At 39.6% G+C, this 12371-nt stretch overlaps 1 long non-coding RNA gene across 1 annotated transcript; it reads left to right on the top strand.

Moving 5' to 3' along the window:
* Nucleotides 1-9186: 9186 nt before the first annotated feature.
* Nucleotides 9187-12148, top strand: LOC130996898 (uncharacterized). The gene is made up of 3 exons (XR_009092873.1): nt 9187-9424; nt 11358-11419; nt 11938-12148. It is a non-coding gene; the product is annotated as an uncharacterized LOC130996898 (long non-coding RNA).
* Nucleotides 12149-12371: the final 223 nt, after the last annotated feature.

Below are 12371 nucleotides of genomic sequence, written 5' to 3'. Positions count from 1 at the left end.
AAAAGTGTATTTTTATTAGTTGAGTGGAGAAAGGGACCCACATTTTATTAAAGTCAAACCCATTAGAGAATTGATTAAATTTGTTGATTTCTCTCTCATGTTAATAAAGGCAGCCGGTTTTCAATAAAGCAAAGGGTCCCACCATAAATTTACAGAATACTAAAGCAAATGCTGATACACAAAAATTAAAAAAGTGCTAAGACCAATTTCATTTCGGTTCCCTCCAAATTTTTGAAGGACAACACCTATTTAAACACAATTTTCAGATCCTTTACAGCACTATTCAAGCCTACAATCAAAACAGAAAATTTACACAAATGGAGTTCATAAGCAAAAAGAAAATCCTAAATTCTGAAGAACAACATGCTTTGGCTCATTGGCTTCTCGCAAATAGCAGCAACGAGAGATGCAATGACGAAGCACAAAAGGAGGCAGCTTCTATGTTTGGAATAGGGCGCCGAACGGTTCGCCATTTCTGGAGCAAAACAAAAGAGAAAATCCAATCAGGTGCACCTGTTATATTCAGTTCAAGTCGCAAAGGAGTGATACATAAAGATAGGATGCAGGTAGATGTTGAGAAGGTTAAATCATTGTCCATTCTAGAGAGGTCAACCATACGAAAAATGGCTATCAAGCTAGGAGTTAGCAAGAGCTTACCTGGGAATTGGATCAAACGAAAGGAACTACGACCACATACAAATGCAATCAAACCTCTGTTAACTGATGTGAACAAGATAGCAAGGATGAAGTATTGCTTAAGCAATGTTGTGTATGATGCAACAATGGCAAGGTACAGTTATCAAAGCATGCACAACGTTGTTCATATAGACGAGAAATGGTTCTATATGACCAAGACGTCGGACAGATATTACCTACTCCCTGATGAGACAGAACCATATAGAGCAACAAAGTCTAAACGTTTCATCACAAAAGTGATGTTTATGTGTGCTGTCACCAGGCCACAATTTTCAGCAGATTGGCAAGAGTTGTTTGATGGAAAGATTGAGATCTTTCCATTTACTACAATTGAGCCAACTAAGAGAAAAAAAATGCAAATGGAGTCTTAGAAGTGAAGCCAATTCAGTCAATAACCAAAGAGGTTACCATAGAATGCATTATCAAACAGATAATGCTCACATAACATGTTTTATTTCAACTATCAGACCATAAACAACAGGTTCATCATATAGTTAGACTCCTATTTCAGGTTATACCAGCAATCAAAGAGAAATGACCAAAATCAGTTGGCATTAAGCATGTCATCATTCAACAGGATAATGCAAGGCCACATTTCAATAAAGATGATCCAGATTTTATTGCTGCTGCCAACAGTGATGGGTTAAAGATAGACCTAATCTGCCAACCAGCCAACTCCCCTGACCTAAATGTGAATGACTTAGGTTTTTTCAGGGTATACAATCATTGCAGGATGACAAGATGGCAACAACAGTTGAAGGCTTAGTGCAGAATGTAGTGACAAGTTTCCAAGAGCTTTCTTCAGTTACCCTAAACAATGTCTTCTTGACATTGCAAGGGTGTCTAATGAGATTATGCAAGCTAAAGGAAGTAATGACTACAAGATTCCACACATAAACAAAGCTAGGCTCTTGAGATTGGGAATGCTGCCTGAATGCATAGAAGTGGATGAAGGACTACTCAAGGACAGCCTACAACATGTGCTGCAATTTGAAAAGGATGCAGGCACAAGTTACGACATTGGGGCCCTTATGGTTTATTTTGGCTGCAACTAAGGGTTAGTATTGGGCTGTTGGAACTGATTTTGTGGGTATTTACAGGGATGTCAATGCAGTCCGAAATCCGTGGGCCGACCCGAATAACCCGACAAAATTAGAGGGTTAGGGTTGAAAAATCGCAACCCGAGAAAACATCCAGCCCGATTAGCCCGCACCCGACTAACCCGGAACCCGATAGGGCTAGCCCGAAAACCCGGTGGGCTGGCCCGATTGACATCCCTAGGTATTTACAGTAGAATCAACTCACTAGGGTTGTTTATCATGTAAAGATAAGGCTTTAATCTCAACCTTTATTTTTGTAAAGATTATGCATCATAGACTATTTATTAAACCTCCAAGTATTAGGGATTTACTCACCTAGTGGTGGCTTCACATCTAAACCCACATAACACAAATCACATATTGCAGAAAACCTCCAAGAACTAGAGAATGAAGCTCTAATGGTGGCTTTCATCTAAGTCCTCAGACATAAATCATCATAGGGCTTTAACATCCAACAATACCAACATATCATAGGGCTGCAAGAACAAGAACAAGCACAAATTGCACAAGAACAATCACACCAACATAAACCTCCAAAAACTAGGGATTTACACACCTAATGGTGGCTTTTAACTGGTCTGCCCTCAGGTACAACACATCATAGGGCTGCAAGAACAAGAACAAACACAGATTGCACAAGAACAAGAACACCACCAACACAAACCTCCAAGAACTAGGGATTTACACACCTAGTGGTGGCTTTTAACTGCTCTGCCCTCAGGTACAACACATCATAGGGCTGCAAGAACAAGAACAATCACACCAACACAAACCTCCAAGAACTAGGGATTTACAAGCCTTAGTGGTGGCTTTTAACTAGTCTGCCCTCAGCTAAAACACATCATAGGCCTGCAAGAACAAGAACAAGCACAGATCGCACAAGTTATAGTGGAAACAACTCAATCCTCCAAGAACAAGAACAAGATCACAGAACAAGAACTAGAGCAGATCGCATATCACAGAACCTCCAAGAACAAGAACACCAATACAAACCTCCAAGAACAAGAACAAGAACAAGAACAAGAGCAGATCACATATCACAGATCCTCCAATAACAAGAACAAGAACAAGATCATAGAACAAGAACTAGAGCAAATCGCATATCAAAGAACCTCCAAGAATAAGAACACCAACACAAACCTCCAAGAACAAGAATAAGAACAAGAACAAGAACAAGAGCAGATCACATATCACAGATCCTCCAAGAACAAGAACAAAAACAAGATCACAGAAGAAGAACTAGAGCAGATCGCATATCACAGAACCTCCAAGAACAAGAACACCAACACAAACCTCCAAGAACAAGAACAAGAGCAGATCGCATATCACAGATCGCACAACAAGAACACTAACACGAACCTCCGAGAACACTTACAAGATCACAGATCGCACAACAAAAACACCAACACAAACCTGATTAGAAAACATTTTTTAGGCCCAGAAACATTATCAACATGATGTTGATAAGGGGTTGACTCAAACCATACTTCCAGGACCGTGGGTTGGCGGAGGGAGGCGTCTCTCCACCGTCAACGGCGAGTCCACCGGTGCTCGATTCAGCCTCAGATTCTTGCAGGGCTACTCTGGTGACAACAACCATTGGCGACAACAATCGGTGTCTCTTTCTCATCAACGGCGAGATCCACCGTCTCTACTCCGTCAACTCCGTTTGAGTCTAGCATGTTTGTTTCAGGTATAAACTCGCTGGAATCAGAGGAGGGTTCATAATCCCCCAACAACACAGAGGGTGTATCGAAAGAAAAAGAGTAAGCAGGAGACGTCGAATGGATGGAGGGAGCGTCAAGAGTGAAATCGACACTAGGTAGTGTAGGAATGTGATCCCACTCAGACATTTTCATAGATCGCAGATGGAGAAGGAGGCGGTTAGGGTTTGGGAGAATCATGAAGCTAAGAACAGTCGAATGGGAGAGAAGTAAGAGGCGGCTAGGGTTTGATAAGAATGAGAATCAGGTGTTTTTGATTAATGTAGTGTAGGTGGATTTAATTTGGGTAGGTAGGTTAAATGAATTTAGGTGGTGGTGAATCATGAAACCAACACCTAATCTAAAAAGTAATAATCGAGACAGGATTTACGTGGTTCGGCCATCAAGACCTATATCCACGGGTGTTTTCGAGTTCTTCCACTATGCTTTGAGATCATTACATTTTACAAGTGTGTTGCTCCCAAATAAACCATGATCCCCTAATGCTAATGCTAAACCTTCTATTTATAGATGTGAGAGTGAGCTCTAAAAGCCTTAGGCCCATGAACTATAATAATTGGATTTAGGCCCTTTAATGCCTTAATACACTTAACTTTAGTCTTGATTTGACCCATCTGCGCTGTCCTTCGTTGCCCGTGTGGAGTAGTTCCCTTGAGCTGTGCAGGCGGGTCTGTGCTGGCAAGTAGCTTGGGCAGTCTGCGCCGCCAAGTCCCTTCGTCTGCGCTGTCAAGTCCCTTCGTTGCTGGTCTCAGGCCTTGCGAAGGTATTCTGGTAGACTATCTTTGGTAACTCTGGCAGGGCAGGCAGCTCTGCTTTGGCGAGACGGGTTGAGCTCTGCTCTGGCAGGGTGGTTAGCTCTGCTCTAGCTCCTCGGCAGAGCTGGGGTCTGCTCTGGTATTGCTAAGCATAGCGCTGATGAGTATTACAGTCCTCATCAGCTACTCCCCCTAGTCTGGTTGAACCGTGTCTTCTTCGTGTTCAACCAGTGGTGTGTGATATAGAGTCAGCGTTGTGCTGCTCTCCCGAGTAGGGTCCAAGTGTTTTTTAGCCCTGCAGCCCTGCAACTTATCCCAAATCGAATACTTGTAAGTTTGTAAAATAATCAATGATAGAATGTTACATCCCTGCCAATTTGTCAACACAAAAATATCCCAACCCTGTCAAAATATTTGGAATAACAACAATAATAACAAGAATGAAGAAACTCCCTTTCTAACGTGCTCATTGAGCCACTTTTTGATTATTATCATTGTGTTCGCGCTAAGGCAGCTCTGGGAGCTTTGCGCTTAGGCAGGTCTAAATATTTGACTATTACAGCCGTGTCAACGAACAGCCCCTTTCCCTTAGATTTTGAATTTTTTATCCCTAAAAAATAGTATATAAGAGGTGACGGGGGTATACACCCCCTACTCCCCCCAATGTCGTGCGCGTACTTTAGAAGTCAAACACGATTGTTGAAGACCTGGAAGAGCTGAGAATGCACCTGAGTAGGACTGAAAAGCTGGTGCCGAGGAGTGACCCGGGAGAGCGGCTGAGTTGCCACTTAAGACTCATCCCCTATCTAACTTTTGCGGCTTACGACATTTCTGTGCGGAGCATAGACATTTGGGGCCTGCGCTACCATGAAGGCCTAAGTTTTGCAATTAATGCCCCTGAGTTTGCAATTAATGCCCCTGAGTTTTGCAATCAATGCTCCTGAGTTTGCAATTTATGCATTCGTCGTGCAATTAATGCCTGAGTTTTGCAATTAATGCCCCTGAGTTTGCAATTAATGCCTTAGTTTTGCAATTAATGCCCCTAAGTTTGCAATTAATGCCTTCGTCGTGCAATTAATGCCTGAGTTTTGCAATTAATGCCCCTGAGTTTGCAATTAATGCCCCTGAGTTTGCAACTAATGCCTTAGTTAAGATGACTTAGATGATCTGCGTCGAATGTGACTTAGGTAATCTTTTTTTTTTTTTGATCGAGCAAAGTCATGTTAGATGTTAGTAATTAGTTCCCCATCCACTCCAAGAACCACCTTATATCTCCATTCACCAAATCCACCTTATATCTCCAATCTCCAATTCGCTCCCAAGAGGGATCGAACCCGGGTTACTTCACTTAAGTGAGGACCCGGTGGCCAGTGGGCTAAGCCCCCTGGTTGAGACTTAGGTAATCTGTGGTAGCTTAGATGAGACAATCACCCTAACTACGCTAAGATAAAAGCAATGGCTGCGCTGATACAATCGCACTGGCTGTGCTAATACAATCGCCCTGGCTGCGCTGATACAATCGCACTGACTGCACTGGTTAATCGCACTGGCTGCGCTGAGATAGCCGCACTGGCTGCGCTGAGATAATTGCACTGGCTGCGCCGAGATAGCCGCACTGCCTGCGCTGAGATGATTTATGCAATCTGCGTTGCAGATGACTTATATGAAGATGACTGCATAGGCTGAGATGACTGAGATAGTCACGCTGATAATTTGAGCACTGATTGTACTGAGATAGTTCCACCAGCCCAGATAACTGAAATAACTGAGATAGCTGCGTAGGCTGAAATAACCTGTCCTGACTGCGCTGAGAAAGCTCAGATACATTCTGAGGCTTACAGTTCCAGATCGTGGCTAAGTTACCATTTAAGGTTTTAATATCCGCTACGCGGCTGAGTTGCCGTTAAGGCTCAAATATCCTGCTAAGTTTTTCGAGAAAATACACATGGTGGCACATACTCCACTCCCCGCCTTAGTAACATGTGCATGATTCGACTATATATGTGCTTGGTGTCCTTACATGTGATGCTAGTGGCAGCGCTGGCATGACTATAGTCCCGAAGTAAGTTATTCAAATTATGTTTCAAGTCCCTTCATGTACTTAGTCAATCTATATTTCAAGTTTAGGCACATATGCAGAAGTTGTGCAGCTTCCAAGACATAGTTATTATTGCATAAATCCCAGCATAGATAATATAAGTTACGCTTATGCTCTAAAGCTAAGATATAACATTTTCCAAATCGCAATCATGCTTTCATGCTTCGATGAAATAACTAAGATCGTGTAATGACAAGTTTTAGTTCTGCGAAGTACCTGGACCACCACTAGTTAGTGGTTTAGCTTTTCATGTTATGATATTTGTCCTCTTTGCTCGAATAAAGTGAATAATCATCGCGGGGAAAGACCCGAAAAGAGCTGGAAACCTATAGCGCGAAAAGACCCAAACATGGCTGAATCTTGTTACTCAAGTCTCCCTCATCCCGAGAGTAATTGCAGCGCTGAAAGTCCCCGTTATACCAAGCAATCTCAAGTTCAACTATTGTGTGTCAAATTCCCATTAATAAAGGCAAGACGGTGGCATCATGTTCTCAAATAATCCTATAAATATTTCAGCTGTCGGGCTTGAATACATGGTCAACTTCATGACCCTCGTTCCCACATAGCATGTTCATCATATTTGTTTAAGCTTCTCCCAAAATATGTTTAACCTGCGCTGTAGGAACTCTTGAGCAAAAAGATTAGTACAACATGAGAGCCCCTTGAAACAGGGCTATAATCACATTACTGAAAAAGTTATATACTTTATTTTCCCCGAACGACGGCGCTGCCCTAGGCATTTATTCCGCCAAGTAAATCATACAAGACTAAAGAACTCATTTCTCAACGTCATACTTGGCCAAGAATTCATATTTATGAACAAGGAAATCATTTTCATCAAATAGCATATCATGCTTTAATTCATGTTTCAAATATATATTTTATATACACATTGTCTGATTGAATTCGTGGATGAGATTAGTCAAGCGAACTAGATTATCAATCGGTTCCCAAACATTTCGTCCGATCAATATTTTCAAATAAAGGTTATCAAAGCTTCTTAAACTTAATAGCACAATCCCCAATACAGTCATTAAAGTTCAGAACCCGTTTTATTCAATCCCCCATTGTGGTTGCACATGCAAAAGATGATATTCCCAATAAAAGTAAAAACAACTCAGGAAGTTAAAGAGTGATACAACAGTACCCGAATCATGAATTGAGTTCAATGTACATGATCAGCGCAACCTGTAGGTCTTCCAATCATATCGGATATTCAAAGAAATTAATGGTGTTTCTTTCTCTCGTCACTCCCCAATGCCTTCATGTTCCATGCAGAAGTATATCTCGCAACTGCGCTGCAGTCAGCTTCCATGTCGACCCTGAAGACGAGAAGGAGTACTCCACCCGCATGAAGTACCTGTGCTGCCTTGGTGTCTTCACCGAGAACTTAGTCAGGGTGGCTACGCAGATCGCTTGAACTTGATCAGGGAGATCCGTGCAACTGAGCAACAATAGAGGAGAAGGGCGGGCCAGAGCTGGCTGCGCAGCTTTTCATAGGCTGCCCTCTCGTGCGTCTCCATGAACCCATGAACCCGCGCTGAATATTTAGAGTTTCTTCCCGGGCTAAGCAGCAATACTGAATCTTCCTTCTCCCCGATCACCTTCTTGCGCTGCTCTCTAAAAAGTATTCTCCCTTGGAAAAGTATCCACTCCCTGGCTCGACCATCTTCCCAAATGTACATAAATTAAGCGCGACAGAGCAGCTTGTCCACCCGATTGAGGATTCAGATGTGAAACACACGAGGGAATGGAGGTTGTCGTCCCCGAAGTCAGAATACGACCAGAGCCCCACCTATAGATCCTTTAACTGAATTTTTGTAACACCCCGTACTTTTCCTCATGTTGTGAGATAGTGTCTTAACACTATTGAGAGTACTGAGATGTCGAAATACGAGACTATTTTTTTTTTATGAGCAGATAAGACAGATTGTCTTTTAAATAGAAATACGAGTGAATAAACCAATGATGGAATTAGAGTGATGAGATTTGAGAAATGAGTTGAGATAGAGATGCTGATTGAATTGAGCTGAGATTTTATTTTATTTCCAACTACCGGGAATAGAGTTACCGGATACCGAGTTATCAGAGATTGACTGTCCTATTAAGAAAATGGGAATAATGAGTTGGAAATAGAGTCGAGGAAGAAAGAGTGAGAAACCTTGATAAATAGAGTCGGTCTGAGAGACGTTTAGTCTGTTTGTGTTTGCCGACTACTTTGATGTGATGATATGTGAATTTACGTGACTGATTGATTATGTGATTTTGTTACGTGAGTCATTTTAACCAAGTTATTATGATTTTTATTTGAGACTTTAGCACTTGGAATTTTTATTAAGTTTGCAAAGCAAGTGCAGTTTATTTTTACCGGGAAATCGAATGATGCCGGTTTATGGAAAATTTTTCCAAGCATAATATTTTTAAATTATTTTTCCTATGATGAGGAATATTATAATTGAGTGAGTGCACTAATATTAGTGCTATAATTATTTTATTTGATCACATGAATAATTATGATATGGTATTTTATTAATGAGTAATTTTTCCATAATTATTGTGATTATTAATTGATCACCCTTCTCACACTTTATTTTAATTTCTCTACCATATGATTAATTCCCACATATTGCCAAGTGTAGAGATTGAGAGAGTAGAGATTGAGAGTGTAGAGATTAGAGAGAGAGAGAGCAAGACATTAATTGCCAATATTCTTTAAAGATTTTCAAATCTTTCCAAATATTCTCAAGATTAATCCTCTTTAAAGATCACAAATCTATCCTAAGATTTCCAAGATCAATTCATATCTTGCTAGAGAAATTCTCTCTCTCCTTCACTCCAAACTTTCGACCACCACCTCTCTCTCCTCTCTCTCACATTTCCACCATTGACAACCATTAACGAGACCTTGGGAGCTTCACAAATTCATACCAAAACTCAAATCACCCTCTAAATCTTACACTAAACACTTCCACCTCCTTGAATCCAAGAAGATCTTTGGAGTTTGATCTTCAAAGTTAGAAAGAGAAAGTTTGGTTTTGGGTGTAAGTTTGGGTAAGTGAGCTTTAAATTCATAGATATAACTTGTATGATGGTATATATGAGTATATTTGAAGGATTGAAGCAAGAAATCACCCCCTCTCTTATTCTTCACAATTTTCGAAAATATGGGTCTCATACCCTTCAAAAATTTTTCTTTTTCTTTCCTTGAATTGGGGTGAGAAAAGTGATCTATGATATGTTTGGTGATGATTGATGTGTGTTTTGAAAAGCTATGCTTTGAGATTCAAATTTCGATGGAAGTTAGTTTACCCAAAAATGGGAAATTTTGAGTCAATGAGTTAATAGATAAATTGATGGTGTAAATGAGTCTATGAGATGTATATGATGATGATTGATGGAGTAATTTGAGTATATGATGTCCATTGGAGTTTTTGATGTGAGTTAGTTTACTAAAATTAGGGATATGTGTATATATGCCCTTATATGTAAATTGATGGTTTTTTTTTGTGAGATTAATTGGTTAAAAATGAAAGATATATGAATAGATTAAAGATTCATATGTGTTTATAAATTTCAAGGAGTTAGTTTAGTAAAAATTAGGACTTTTTGATCTATGTGTTATTTAAGTGATTTTGCTTAAAATATATGTCTTTAAGCATGATAGTAGTGTCTTTGCATGTTTGATTAAGTCTATTGTAGGCTAAATAAAATTTTGGATTAGTTTAGTTTGTATGAGTTTTGAGTTTTGTATGATGTGAGTTTGATGCTTGATAAAATGAGGTCAATTTGCTCTATGATCCTTATGAGAATTTTATCCATGTTTTGCTAAGAGTTTTATGTTGATACATGGATTTTTATTAAAATATAGTTTTTATGATAAAAAGAGAATGAATATGTGAATAAGGAGTTATATGATGTAAATGATCATATTTGAGTAATTTCGAGCATGAGATTGAAAAGAGAATTTGTTTGATGAATTCGTTGAAGTGTTTTCTATGAGATTTGAGTTGATGATGAAAGAAAAGAGTTGAGATTGAGTATTATGAGTATTTTGTTGTATTTGAATGTTTTTAAGTGCTATAAGTGCTTAAAATGAGCTTTGATGAGTTTGCTTTGTATAAATGTTGAGTTGAGCATGTTTGCTTGTGTGTATGTTTCGGAGTCGTTTTTCACGACGCACTGACTTACTGTTTTCGAGGGGTTCTTGATACCCAAACACTCTGAAAATTGTATGATAAGTATATTTGAGAGTCTTGAGCACACCGGTAAAATATCAAGTCATTTGGACTTCGTTTGCTATTTTTATAAAATGTAAAACTAAAACTGCTACGTTCTGCCGAATTGTTCGGTGAGTAGCTAATAGAGTCATCGTTTACAGTATCTTTCCTTAGCATTCTGGAACCCAAATTTTTATGGTTGATACCTGAGTGTCTTAGCTAAGTACCCACAAAATTTCAGACCGTTTTGACAACGTTTACTATTTTTCAAAAATCAAACTTTTCGGTTGCTAAAAACTGCCGAATATGGTAGACTGTAGTAAAACAGTCATATCTCCTAAAATACTTGGAGTTTTTGATCCTACGTTTTTTTAAATGAAACTAGACTCGAAGAGGTTTCTTTTGGTATAAGTTACGACCCCAGGAGAGTTCTGTATAGAGTCTGGTGAGATTTTAAAGTTGAGTCAGTGCAGAGTAAAGTTTGTTTTTGACTTGTTTATGTGTGTTTTTAATATGCTTAAGTGTTTATACTTGTTTATATGCTTGATTGCTATGAATTTGAGCCGAGTTGAGAGTTAAGTCGATAATAGGACGTGTGAATCCTTAGAAGCCGAGTATACCTAGGGATCGAGTTTTAACGGGTAAATAGACGTTGAGTGAGAAGTTATAGTTAAGATGAGATTGGATTTAGAATTGAGTTCTGACTAAGGTTTGTTTTATCACATGAACCTTCGATGACGATGACGATGTGATGATGACATATGAAGGCCCGAGCGAGACAAAGAAGTAAGTTGCCTGATTTCTTTCCAGGATTAGCAAAGGACTTCAGGTGGGCAATATTTTGAGTATACGTATATCATTCGAGCTTTCTAAAATTGTTTAATGATGTTATGAGTTTAACAAATGTTTCGAGATAAATGATATTTGAGAACTGTTTGACTTGCCAAATTTTGAGGTTGAGCTTGTATGTTACCCTCTACTGATGAGATGAGACGAATTGGGTCCTGCCACAAGCGAGATTTTGTGCACAGAGGTGACTGCGAGCCGTCTTCGGGTCGGCCGGTCATGGTACTTGAGAGGGAGGCCTACTTCTCAGTACCTTTGATGATGATGAGTTGTAGATGTGGTACATGCATGATGAGTACTTTGATAGCGCTATCGTTTCTTTATGATATCATGATTATGAAAACTGCATGCACAGATTCATTTACGCTAACTTTATTTCTGTGTATTGCTGAGATGTGGCAAGTTTCAAACCTATAGCTCTAAGAGCACCATTCTTGTTTTTCGGCGTTTGCCCACTGAGTATGATGTACTCACGCCCTGCATGTATTTCTAAATGTGCAGGCTAAGCGAGGAGCGAGATTGGTCTGGTGCTGGTGGGGAAATTGTTGAAGGATGTATTTACTTTATCGTATTTCCATTTTGACGATAAAGTCTTGATGATTGATATACTTTGATTTTCTTTTGAATTTAAGCAATGTACTCACGGTTATATGTCTTCATACATATAATCGGTTCGCCTTTTGCTGCGATACTCTGCATATTATGATTCCTTGTTCGTGAAATTCCTGATAATTAAAAAGTTATAACGACATAGACGATCTTACCCTTGGGTGCATTTATGACAATTTCCTTGACACCTTTTGATGCGAGCTTCCGCTTGATGTTCGACCTATTCTTCTTATCTTTTATTCTTTTAAAAATAGTCGTATCGATACTCGTACCCCACTATCACTAGTGTCGGGAATTGGGCTGCGACAATTTTTAGCAGATGAATT

This window comes from Salvia miltiorrhiza, chromosome 8, assembly GCF_028751815.1.
Source record: "Salvia miltiorrhiza cultivar Shanhuang (shh) chromosome 8, IMPLAD_Smil_shh, whole genome shotgun sequence".
Taxonomy (NCBI): Eukaryota; Viridiplantae; Streptophyta; class Magnoliopsida; order Lamiales; family Lamiaceae; genus Salvia; species Salvia miltiorrhiza.
The sequence above is the reverse complement of the archived record's forward strand: the minus strand, read 5'-3'. Positions and strand labels throughout refer to the sequence as shown.